The 13375-nt window shown below is 42.0% G+C and overlaps 1 long non-coding RNA gene across 1 annotated transcript; it reads left to right on the top strand.

Moving 5' to 3' along the window:
* Positions 1-100: 100 nt before the first annotated feature.
* On the top strand, positions 101-13083 carry LOC116446026. The gene is made up of 4 exons (XR_004240999.1): positions 101-210; positions 1836-1947; positions 3202-3341; positions 12170-13083. It is a non-coding gene; the product is annotated as an uncharacterized LOC116446026 (long non-coding RNA).
* Positions 13084-13375: the final 292 nt, after the last annotated feature.

Below are 13375 nucleotides of genomic sequence, written 5' to 3'. Positions count from 1 at the left end.
CAATCCCTGACACACCTGAAACAATGCCCTACACCTAACCCTAGAGCTCCCAACCTAGCTCCAGAGTGGCCAAATAACCAGAAGTCCCACCCAGGGGAAGGGCCCAGGAAGGCCAAGGGGTATTTGAAGTGGAAAACAAGGCAAACATAAGTTGACCCTATCTCCTCTTGGAATTTTTATCAGTTGGACACTGCTGGAACCCAGGAGTTGGTAGCTATATTTGTTCTTTTCTGTCTTTCTTCTAATTCTCTCTTCTTGGAATTTCTGAGTAATTTAAAATCGAACTGGCTTAGAGTTTGTGAAGTTAATGCTTTGAGAAGTGTTTTATGCTGATGGAATGCTGCTCTAAACCTTTTGCCAAACTTACCTGATTGTCTGAGGTTGCCAGTAAAGTTTTTTTTTGCTGTTTTGAACTCTTGAGAATATCCTGTCAGTATTTCTCCCATGCCTCTAACTCAGTACATGAACAACTGTAAGCCCCTAAAAGTCCAATTGAATGACTTCTTTGGGACCTTACAACATGACATCTTCTGTTATTGTGTATGAATTTTAATTTCCCATTAAGAAGTACTTCTAGTGCACTTGGTTTTGTTCACATTTATCTAAATAGGACATTTGGAGGATGCAGTATTTCTGTTTTAATCATGAGAAATCAGTTATTAATCTGAGTGGTTATAAAGCAGTCATCAAAATTGTAGTAGGACAAGATTTGGTTCATAAAGAACATCCTAGTAAAAGGAGCATGCATTTAAATGCCCTGTGTGAAGACTGCTGCCATGGGGCACTGCATGCTGAATCTTTGTCCTTCATCTGGTTCCTCCTTGTTATGGTTGCTGGGGACCTGGTGACTGCTTGCAGTGTCCTGTACAGTCCAGGATATTGCCTGGTCAATAAATATTTGTACTCCCTGTAGACAGAACAATTATTATTCATACTCCCCTTCAAAGAAAAGCTATTGGTACATTATTTAAAAAAAAATTCTTCTGTGCTTGATTAGTGCTGGCTGTCATGAGACCCAGACTGCTGGGTCATAAGCTTTGAGTCTGACATCTCTTTTTTTCTCGTAGTCATTAAAAGGCTTTCAGGAAGGCAAATTTAGTAGCAAGACATCATTGAAACATAGGCTAACTCTCATTGCGTAATGCTAACCTCTGTCTCTGGGAGTTATTAGCCAGGGTGACAGGCTATGCACTTATTTATTCTTCTTCTGGCAGTGAGATCAGAGCACAAAGGTCCTTTGGGGACTGCTCCATCTTAGTCCTAACTGGGGTATTTAATAGTTTCTACCACAGGCCTTTTAAGGTTGATTGTGAACTCTGTCCTATTAGCCAGAAACCACTGGTCAGCAAAGTGACAGCCAAATCTTTTAGAATATTGTTATTTTTTGTAAACTAGCCTAAGGCTTTTGGGTGAGAAAAAGGAAGAAATAATTGCTTAGTACTGGGAGAGACTCGGGCACAATTTAGAATTCATCCCTATCTATTAAAGTGGAATAATTTCTATACTGTATATTCAGGAGAATAATGAAAAATTAGATTTGTACTTACAGAAAGTAATGTTCTTTCTTCTTTAATTGGCTCCTACTTGGAGAACACCTATCAGGACATTCTATAAATATATTTCAGTCTAATCCAGGTGTTTCAGCCTAAAAACACCTTAGTGATTAAATTCCCTCTCTGAGATAAGTGTCTCCAGGGGACTTCCTCCCCCTGGCACTAAAGCTACCCAGGCACACCTTGTAATCTCAGAGTTCAAAGCTTACTCCTATTCAGTCCATTGCCAGAATCCAAGAAGTGTAATGTTTTTATAAGACTGTAATTTTTTTTCTTGCCAAGGGTGCTGGCTTTTTGTTCCAGTATGAAATGTATGCTGGAAGACCAAAATGAGAGGCTCTAAGTCCTCAGAAGTCCTCCAAACATTACCTGCTTGATGCTGTTCAACAAACTGGTGAGACTTAAAGTTCAATGTAAACAAGACTTTTACTCATGTGTTTCACTGAAGCATGATTTACAAAAACAAAAGAAAACAATGAAAGAAGCTTGTGCTTCTCTCTGCTGCTTTTTGATGAGAAAAGCTTGAGAAATATCTGTTTCCATCATCTGGCATTATCACAGTCACATAACAAGCATGTGCTGACTATCTCATTTATCAGTCTATTTTTGCTGAGTGTCTTCTTTATAGCTCCCATAAAAGCATTGTAAAGCCCAAGTTGCCAGCCTGCAAGGTGCTTTGGGCTGGTTGGTATTTCCACCAGATATCCTCTGGAGGAGAGAGGGTACATAAAGATAATGGATAGAAAGGACTGCTTAAGGTGAGAGGAAAAAAATTACGGAGATCCTGAAAACCACAATGCATTTAAGGTATGGTTTGAAAGTATAGTAAATCAGAGCTATCCTACAGTCAGCACGGCACATTCCTTCTTTTGACATACATTCTACCACAGCTATAACATCCAACCAATCACCTTCACTCCTATTTTATTGTATTGCCTTTATTTGCCAGTGCATTGTGCCAAGTTTGGTAGTGTCTCTGAAGCAGCAGGTCAGGATATACACATCTGACAAAGCAGAGAGGTCATGTGGAAAGATCTGCTTATTAATTTTGAAGAAGAATGTGTGCTCATGACAATAACAACCAAACAAGAGGATAGCCTTAGGGAAAGAGGATGTATGGAGGGACAAGCCTTGACTGTAGTAAGCATATAATCTGCATACAGATCAGCAAAAGTTTTCTAATTAACTTCAAGGGGAAATGGGTTAGTTGTGAGTCTAGAAGGTCATGATTTAAGAACCTTTGCTATTGTAAAGCTGCTGCTATATGAGGGAACACACAGACCAACCAGCTTTATGTATATCCTCTTACCCCACTTCATTTATCACCTTTTACCTATCAAACACTGCAGGGAGACTGTGCTCTTGCAGCTTTGTGGAAAAGAATGAGACAACTGGTACCTGAGCAAACTGTCCTGAAATATGTTCTTACATTAAAAAAAGTATGTATTCTCTTGCCTTGTTCAGTGCATGTCTATAAATCTTTCCTTGGCAGGGTTATTAAGAACAAGTGGCTGAAGCAGCACTGTTGTTAGCTGAGATTCTTGCTGTCCTATTAACCTGTCAGCCAAGTTACAGGAGTAAGTATAGAGAATCAATAGTTTTTTTGGCAAAGGAAAAGAGCTGACATTGATTCTTCCAACTCTGGCAGGTGCCTTTCATACTGTGCCCTTCGATGTGTGATCAAGGCCTGTCTGTGGCCCCATTGCAACCTTGTAGGGTGTTCAGCATAGGAAGAAGGAGAGTCCTACAAAGTCACATCTTCCCTAACTTCCACAAGCTAAGGAATGGGTGAGTTTGACAGAACTTCAGCCCTTCAGAAGGATAGATGGGATTGGGTGAAAAGGCTCCTCTTACTCCTTACTGTCTTGGATGTTTGACCATCTGGCAGTGTTCTGTAAGTGCCCTCAGTCTGGAGAAGTCTTTTGTCATAATTTAATATATCTGACTAGGTAATAAGATACGGTCCAGAAGCCACCATTAAATTAATAACTGTAGGCTACAGTCCCAGGCTGTTACAGACATACAAAAGCTTGAATTTGCAAATGAGCCAGATTACTGAGATTTAACACAGGCACAACCAGGGAGGTGATCTACCCACATATTTTTATGATAATAACACAAGGCAGAGTCATGATATAGTTCCTTCTTTGCCCCCATACTTTCTCTGTCACTGTTCCTTAAAAACAGTAAGTAATATCACTTTTGGCTGATGTTGCTTTGCAGACGTTTTGGGTACTTGCTTTTTCTTGATTCAACTGTTTTTTGAAATGTTGTGCACCTCTACAAGAGCCCAGTCAGAGGTGGGTAGAGGATTTACTTTTTAATGATTATTCTGAATCCTAAATGCCACCTAGTAAAACAATCACTCATAATTTGACTTCATTAAGCATTCCTTGTTAGTTCATTAACCTTGGCATTGTCAGCATGTTGCCACAATCAAATACAACTTATTCCATGTTGTGCAATGAGAGCTGAGGGCAGATCTCACACTGGGCTGTCATCTAATGGACCTGAAGCACCTGCTAAATGTAACAGTGCGCTGTCCTCAATATAGGCATGTAGCAAGGGGGGAGGATGTATGTGCTGGATATGAGCTGGTATATATCCAGGTGCTGAGCTGGGCACACCCAGTCCTTTAATCACAGTTTCATCAAGTACCTCACAAACTTTCTGAAGCCCAGACTGGTTTCCCTCTTGAGCTACAGCTAAACTAGAATTCCCACAGGACTCTTTCAATTTGCTTACTTAGATCCTCTTCTCTGAGGAGGAGAGAACTGACATATAGGCTTTGCTTAACATCTGTGGTACTTTTCAAACTGCAGATAATCAGTGGATAATGCAAAATGATATAATTTGCATCAGAAAGATAACTGAAAATCCTCTTACACATATTAGTGGGCATAATTTAGCCTTTTGATGTAAGACCAACAAAAGACTATTAAGGGCAAATTCTGCCTTGTGTAATACGTGCTGATAGATGAGCTGAAGCCAATGACATCTTGCAGATTTCTGCACCTTTTTTATGTTGACCTGCCTGTGGCCAGCTCCCAAAGGTCCCTGTGGAGCAACATGTGATGCAAAAAGCCTCAGGCCCAGCTGCCTGGAAAGGATAACCTCCTCAACTTGGGGTGTCAAAGACATGCTAAAGCCAAGCACCCTCCCTAGTACTGCAAAGGGAAGGCAAGGGATAACAAGCACCCTGAGAAACTTCTCAATCTTGTTATGAGTAAGAATAATTGAACAGTGCAAAGTGTCATAAGCAATTTCTGTCTACGTGACAGACAACAGACCTGTTTTTGAAGGTGATGATTACATTGACTTCCCAGCAGAAGCTCAATCAAATCTGTGGTTATAAGGTTTCCTTCCAAACTGGAGAACACAGCAGTGCTGCTGTTATTTGCTAATGCTGTTGTGGGTATGAATTTATCACATGCTTCCTACTTGGGCTTCCCTTCAGTGGTTGTGTCAGTCTAAACTCCCTGAACAGGACCACCCCATCTCAGCCAGACATGTCACCTTGTTTCAATCCTGATTTTCTGTCTGGCTTGGATAAAGCAAATACAGTATTCCACAGTATTTAGGCAATGCCAATAGTTTTTAGGCGTCATCATTTCCAGTGTTGTCTATGCTCAGGAGATAGCACGGTAAGAGGAAAATGCTGTATCTTGTAGGCTGTAGTGTATTATAGGAAGATAAAGTCAGTTACAGCCATGTACGCAAACAGAAGAATAATACTTAGCACTTTCAGCTCTGTAAATCATGGGTTTGGTTTACCTACTGCACCTTCCCTACAGCCCATATTCCTAGAGATTACTCAGTTTTCCACCAGATATTAGTCTTTACGGATAAAAGATTAATTCTGTTTAAAAATGTAAAAAAGCATTTGTTTCTTAAAAAAACCCCAACAATGTTAAGATAGTAGATTTCACAGGTGAACATGATTCTTACAGGAATCAACAAGCCTTTCTGTTACCTAAGATCCTCTTCTCCAGCACTCCAGGTTTTTGTCCATCCTCTTAACAATATCATTTTATCATTGCATCTGAATCAAAGCACTCTGCTAATAGCGAGGCCTACTGCTTTTCCTGCTTAGTAACAATTTGACACCTATTTACTGACTTCATTTTGGTGTCTGTCCAGAGTTGTCCTTAGGATATCTCCTCAAAGTATTCTTTACTTTTTATTTGTACCAGTTCGTATTCCAAACTGCCTATCAGCTATCAAACTTTCATCTAGAGGCATGATATTTTATTGCTAGTGATTTGCCCATTTAAGCCTACAAACCAGCAATCAGTGTTTTGATGACAAATAATGTGGATATTTATCATTGTAAATAATGGACATAAGTTGGACTTCACCTACTTATTCAGATTATTGCTGAGTTATGCCAACATGTGCAAAATCCAATGCCCAGTCTTCTGACATTGGAGACTGACATAACTTCCATGGAGTCAGTAGATCTGTCAGCGAGTGTAATTTAAGTGACCAAAGCAGCTCCTCCTGTTATTGTTGAACTAAAAGGGGAAAACCCACTAAATCAATATGATCATGATCTGGTCACCTGGGGAGTGTCTGTTTATAGACAGACCAGTTCTTCACAGAATCAAAGAATATGTTGAGTTGGAAGGGACCCACAAGGATCATCGAGTCCAGCTCCTGTCCCTGCACAGAAAAATCCCTAAGAGTCACACCGTGTGCTTGAGAGCATTGTCCAAACTCTTCTTGAACTCTGTCAGGCTTGGTGCTGTGACCACTACCCTGGGGCGCCTGTTCCAGTGCCCTGCCACCCTCTGGGTGAAGAACCTTTTTCTAATATTCAACCTAAACCTCCCCTGACACAACTTCAGGCTGTTCCCTCAGTCCTGTCACTGGTCACCACAGAGACGAGATCAGTGTCTGCCCTTCCTCTTTACCTCACAAGGAGGTTGTAGACTGTAATGGAGCGTTGGAGGCAAATGAGGTTGTAGTTGCTATTTCAGTGAATAATTAATAGCTATTTCCCAGTTGGGTATTTTATTATTTATCGAAAAACACCACTCCATCAAACCTAAGGAGTCAATTATTAAAAACCTACTGCTTTTGAGAAACATTCTGCAAGGTGCAGGCTAACAAGAACAAGTGCCTGAACCTTGAGTGTTTCAGAGACAGGATCCCCAGTTGGATTGAAGTCTATTTAACTTTGTTCACATTGGCAGTAGCCTTGGGAAACAGGTATTACCTAGCAAGGTTACTGCTGCTGGTTTTGTTGAAATTTCTCAGAGATGGAGAAATAGGGTTGCAGGGGGGAAACCTGGAGAGAGACACAGGACAAACGTTTGCCAAAGTTTCAGGGCCTGTTACCACCTAGGCAGTACCAGCAGGGCTGGCTCAGGTTGTAGTAGAAAGGTTTGGTAGTTCCATTACATCAGCAGAGAGCAGGAGATTAAGGACAGGCTCCCCTCAGGCTTGTGCTCTCTGTCCTTGGTGCGGAGACCCCCTGCTTGGGCAGAATTTGTGGCAAGGCATTGTGTCTGCTGATTGCCTGGACAGGCTGTGCCCTCTGTAATGCTTAATAGGCCTCATGGTCCCTGGGAGAAAATAGTTCTTTTACTTAGGAATACCCTACTTATTAAGGGGAAATATGTTCCCCACAGCTCTGATAGCTGTCTCTGACTGCAAACTGCAAAAGCCAGGCAGAATGCTCCCTTCTGTCCCCTGGATCAATGAGCTCTGTGCCAGTGGCCAGCAACTGGTGCTCTGGGAAAAGGGGCAGTGGGGTGCACACTGCCTCATGCAGGCAGGAGTGTCTCTTGTCTGTCTCCTTCCTACTGTAACAGCACAGGCTCAAGGTCTTGATAAAGTCACAGTCACCTGCTGAAGGTCTTAATTTACTCTCTGACTTTTGAAAAATACGTATACATAGAGGTGAGCTGAGTAAGGCCCATCCAGAGCCCTCTGATGTGGTGTTTGAGGTGTCACCACAACCGTACTGGAAGCTTGCTTGCACATACACATATCTGTGGGTGCATGGGAGAGCTCCCTCAGGCCCTGCTGTGAGCTGAGCATCCTGATCCTGGGCTCTTCCCCTTGCTCCACTCAGCCTACCTCCCTGCCCAGGTCCAGGAGAGCCAGCCCACTGCATTTTGTTCCTGCTCCCAGTGTCTGCAAGGCAGAAACTGCTGAACACTGCTTTGACTCCAGCTGGCCAGCTCACACTGGCAAGAGAACGACTCTCAAAATCCCCTTAGCCCCCTCCTTTTAGGAAAGGAAGTCTGCACATATCACATCCTTTGTATTGGGAAGGCATTTGCAGCAAAGCTGGAGGTGACTGGGATTGGACTCCCAGGCTGCAAATTAATGTAACTTGCAGGGACATCACTGAGTTCAGAGAAGAACGGATGGCACTGCTCACTGAAGAGCTTCAGAAATTGAATAAGTCAACTTTTAGTACACTGCAGTCTTGTTTAACTGGCAATATTTCTTTGCAGATAGATAGACCAGGCAGTTCTAGAGGCAATGGTGAGCCTGTAAATTGCTCGTACGTTTTCGCAGAATGGCTCGCCACTGTTTTATGGTCAAAAATGCAGCTGCTCTCAGTCAATGCTTCTGAAAGCTTTAACAGGGTAGAGCCTAGAGTCTGACTATTCCCACAGATTAATCAGTCCCTGTCTTCCCTGGTTTTTGTTCTGAAGTCCTTAAATATGTTTTGGTCTTACTTTTGAGAAATCTCTTCCTTGAGTTTGTTTGTTTGGGATTTTTTGTTTCTTTTTGTTTCATATTGCAGCATTGAGCACTGCTGAAATAATTCTTTCCCATGTTGTTCCTGTGCACCGTGCTTTTTAAATTCCATGTAGCTTCATATTTGTTCAAGCAGAAATGCTTAAAATCCTTGGCAAGGGGTGTTGTTGTCAGGGGTAATCACCTCCCCGCAGAGATGAGAAGTACAAGGTGTAAATGAGTACCTCAGCTCCCAAAGGCGGTGTTAGCCAGCAACAGCCACGCTCCAGGAGCCGTCTTAGAGGTATTGTGGAATGTCTTGTTTTTCCACATAAATCATTTAAATAAATTATCATGATGGCTGGAAACTGCTGGCTGATACTAAAATGTCTCAAATGAAGACAGAAAGACAAATCTTTTAAGCACTTACCATCATGACATATTCCATTAGTCCATTATTTAATTACTGGCAAGGGGCAGCGTCAGGGAGGGGAGCAGGGGAGTTGTGAAAGGATTGTCTCCTTTAGAATGGAGAGCAACCTGGATTGAGGGGCAAGCTGGAGTCACTACAGTTTCAAAAGAGTCTTAAGCTTCCTGGCATGCCAGCCCTGTTGTGTAGGGGTACCCAAGGTGACTTTAACTAGCCTGCTGGGTCAAGCTTGCCACCATGCAGACTCCTGTGCAAGCCAAACTTGCTGCTGCTTTGCCAGCTCCTGGTGTCACTGTCACAGGAGATCTTCTAGCCTTGTTCCTCTTTCAAATCACAGGGAAGGTGTCAGCCTCATCTGCATGGATGAGATTTCATCTGGATCTGTCCCCTGAAGAGCACGATGACTTTAGTCTATCTAGGTCTGAGATGCATGTTTTACTTTTTGTACTTTTAAAATTAACTTTTACTTAATTTTTACTCGATTTTTTATTTAATGTACAGAAAAATAGCACTTCCTGCTTCCCATCCTTCATCTTCATGATGGGAAAAAGGCTGTGGAAAGATGTTGGGAAGGCTTGGATACCACTAGCTCAAAAAGAGAGTAATGGGGCACATTACTATTGAAATAGTTTTTATTCCCTCATAATGGCAGTGTGAACAGGGACTGATCCCAAGTTACTTCCTGTTTGATGAGCAAAACAAAGCTGGAGAGCTCAGGATTATGGACTTAAAAATGGCGTCTCCATGTATTTAAATGAAGTAGGGTGCATGAATTCATTACGATCTGAAAGCTCTTCAAACACTGCCTAAGTAGGTACAACAGCTTCAGATGAGCCTCAGGACTAGTTGCTAATGCATATACTTGAGAAAGTTTTCTTGGGTTTTTTTCTGTGCCTATGTACAGCCTCAGAGCTCCAGCTTGAAAAGAGCATTCATGCAGAAGGAGGTACACTAAAAGAAGCCAAAAGCTGCAAAAATATCGTCAGCCTAATTTAATTCTCAGTTGCAGGTCTGCAATTCTCAGGACTTCTCTTCCACTATGTAGAGAGGAAACAAACTCTGCCTTGGTTTAGGCATTACTAGTGATATAATGAAAATAATAATGCTTAGCAATGAACAGACATTTTTGTCTTGCACAGAAAATAATATCCTTTCTATAGTATCATAATTCTAAAGCTTAAAAGGTTCACTATGATCATCTTCTCTGACACCTTGGTTCTAGTTTTTTTTTTTATTTTTTCAATCATTTAATAGAGAATTGTATCTTGCTGTAATTTTGATAAGCCTGCAAGCAACAATCCTGGCCTTGTTATTTCCTGCAAGAAATAGCAGACTCCCAGTTATATCTGTCAAATATTTGTTTCTATTCAGGTATGTAGGAAATTAAGAAAAAGCCCGGTAGCTGTGATTAGAACACCTCAACCCTCTTGCTCATTTGTACATGTTGTCTTTATAAGTCTGTGCAGGGAGATAGTTCTTATCTTAAATTAATTTTTCATTCCTGTTAAGAAAGCATTTTCCCTGCACCATACACAGGGGTTCCTCCTCTTGCTCTGCCAACTGCAACAGTTTGGTGGATCTACAAAACATGCTTTCAGTTTTCCGAACCTCATGACCACTCAGGGGGTTTAAAGTCCATTGGTTTCAAGTCCAAAGCCTGTCAGTAGGTGAGACTATTCCCACCACAAAATGGCAGCACAAGACATACTGGGAGGACAACAAGCTATACATTACTGTAACTTGGCTGGCATTGGGGCAGGTTCTGTCCCGTGTCCTGTGGTGGGACCTGCACTTGGTCTCTGGCATGTCTCCTCCAGCCAGCCAGCCCTACTGCCATCAGCAGCCTGAGATGCAGGATGCCCTGGCATTGGTCACAGCTGAGCAAGACAGAAAGTAAAACTGCCTACCCCTGATCACTCCTGTAATTTCTTACCCTGAATGATCAAACCCTCAACTCCCTTCCCTTTACAGGACCAAGACCCTGGGAAGTGAAGTCCTTTCAAGTCCTGTTTTCAAGGGCAGGTCAGCTCACTGCACATCCCAAGTTGCAGGCCGAGCATATTTTAAAGACAGTCCTTTATTTCTGAGATGAAAAGGTCATGACTATCAGTCACTCTCAAATTCAAAAGGCTGCTTCCATTATAAACAGGGAGGTGAAATGTTGCTGGCTGTTCTCTGCAGCCAGTGCTTTGTCCTGAGAGTGTCAGAAATGTTCACTGTTATCATAGACACCCCTACACCCCAAAAGGAAAGGGGATTACTAGCTGAACAACAACCCCCACTGCCTGGGACCAGGGCTCTTACAAAAGCCCTGCTGAGTGGACCTTAAACAAAGGTGTGTGCTCATGTCCACAGTGCAGTGTGAGTCACGGGAGTTGAAAGACCAAGAGATGGGGGAATAAGGGACATAGGCCCTGTCCCTACCCACAGCATGAACAGTAAATCACTGCTGCCATGCTAGCAGGACCTGAGCTGTCTCATTGGAGCAATACAAAGAAAATGAGAAAGAGACAGAGAGCAACTGACAAGGACACCAAGGGGGAGGAAGACTGTGCTTCCCTCCCAAACAGGCGTGGTGACAACAGGCTGTACCTGGAGCCAGTCTCCACAGTGGTGTGCGCAGCAGGAGGGGGCAGTAGTGCTGCTGGGAGCTCAGATATGTACAGTGATGCAAATGCAAACAGCATGGGCTGTGTTTTGCTTTCATCACTGTCCAGGAGCATCGTTGAGCTAACACTATTTCCCTTCACACCCAGAAGCTTGAGAGACATGAGGATCCTGCTGCCCTGCTCTCCTGGGTGGCCCACAGCCCCAGGATGGACTGCACCGTATCTATGCCCCAGCAATAGGTAGGAACTGAGAACGGACCCTTGCAGCAGGGGCACAGAGACAAATGTGCTCTAGCACCTGTCCTCTGATGCTGACAGGCACTCCAAAATTGCAGCTGCACACCAGTATGTAACTGCTGAGCACAACCAGATAACTCAGCATTTGGAGGGCTCTGGCAGAGGGTTTTAAGAACACAACTTCAGTCATGTCCTCAGGATGATCTTAACTTACTTTCAGTTTCATTTGTTATGAATTTTGGTTCCAAATCTGTACAGGGGTAATCAATTTCTTCCCTTCATCTGGGAACAGGGAAGAAGTTAATCACAAGCCAGAAAATGTGGTCTTTCTAAACAGAGATTTTTGTTTTAGTTAAACTTTGCAGAATCCTCAATGAGATGTTCTTGAACTTGCATTTTCCAGGCATTTAAAGGCACCATGAATTACAATATAATTGAAAAATAGGCCTGTTTCTTAGAAATGAAGTGTAACCAATAGCCCCTGTCTGCTGACTTAATAGAGAAGCTTAACGTTATTATAACTATATTAATAACAAGGCCAGCTAGCCATTAGCAAGAGGAGTTCATTCATTGCAGCTCTCTGACACTTTCCAGCTTGCTTTTTCATGGTAAATGAGTGTTGCTTGTGCTCATTTTCTATTCAGATAATTCCCAGGAGCAAGATAAACATATGGGTGAGAGATACTACTTTTCTCTACTTCTAAGAAAGAGCTGTTAGGAAGATGGTAATAGAAATAATATGAATCTGTGATGGAGAAAAATACGAAGAGGAGAAGCTGAAGCTCAGCCTGGACAGAAGACTAAAGCAAAGGACAATGAGTCCTGGCATGTTAAGGTTTCTTTGTACTACAGTTGCTGAAATAATGCTGAATGGTTAATGGGCACGCTTGTGCATTAAAATATAAAAACAAGTTTAGAAAAAACCCTTCTGAATCAGTTGAGTTTTCAATTTTTCACTTTGCTCAATTTAATTTTTTTTTTTTACTGGGGTTTTCTTTATTCTTGCTCCCTTTTTTTTGATAACAACTGTCCTGGGAAGTGCATTCAGATAAAATCAGACTCAATCCAGTGGTGACAATAGGCATTTAAAAGGTTTTAAAAAGTCACTGTTAAACAAAAACAAGCAGATGACAGTGCTGATCATTTTGTAGGGCCAGTTAACTTTTTTCTTACAAAAGGTTTGTAAAAAGGGGATGTTGCATTCAAAGCAGTGGGACCAGGTCTGCCAAGACATTTTCAAACTCCACTTATTCTCTGTGCAGCTGATGTGCTGCATTCACCCTGTGGTGGCTGGCTGCACTGGCCTGGATGTAATTGTTTGCATAGTCAGTCACATACAAACCCAAGAATTACTCTACTGTATGAATAAGGTATTCCTTACTTGTTACATCCCATTTTAAATGTTTCACTCACCCAATCAAGAAATGTGACAAAATGTGACACAGCTGAACTGACATAAAATGAATTAACCCATTAGCTGAAATATGGGTTACCTAAATGGTCCAGGGAATCATGAATGGATAATTAATGATTCATTCTTATTTAAAAAAAAAAAAAAGCAGATTTATTTTATTCTCAAGGAGTTTCTGACCAGTATGCTTGCATAAATATGAACTAAAGTAATAGCAAGAGGAGAAGAAAGGGACTAATGCATCTGCATTAGTCAATGAGACTACCATGCCAGAAGCCCCTGTGGTATTCAACCAGGCCTGTCCTAAAGGTGGCAAACAAAAGTTAAACAAAACACATGTTCAGGGATACTTTTGTTCCTGGATGTTGTGATCACATCAGGCCAATTCAGTTCATATAAAAAGCCTTGCCAGTCTAGTCTCTTGATAGATCGCTTCTTC

The sequence above is a fragment of the Corvus moneduloides genome, chromosome 6 (assembly GCF_009650955.1).
Source record: "Corvus moneduloides isolate bCorMon1 chromosome 6, bCorMon1.pri, whole genome shotgun sequence".
Taxonomy (NCBI): domain Eukaryota; kingdom Metazoa; phylum Chordata; class Aves; order Passeriformes; family Corvidae; genus Corvus; species Corvus moneduloides.
Note: the sequence above shows the minus strand (reverse complement) of the source record. Positions and strands in the feature narration are given on the sequence as shown.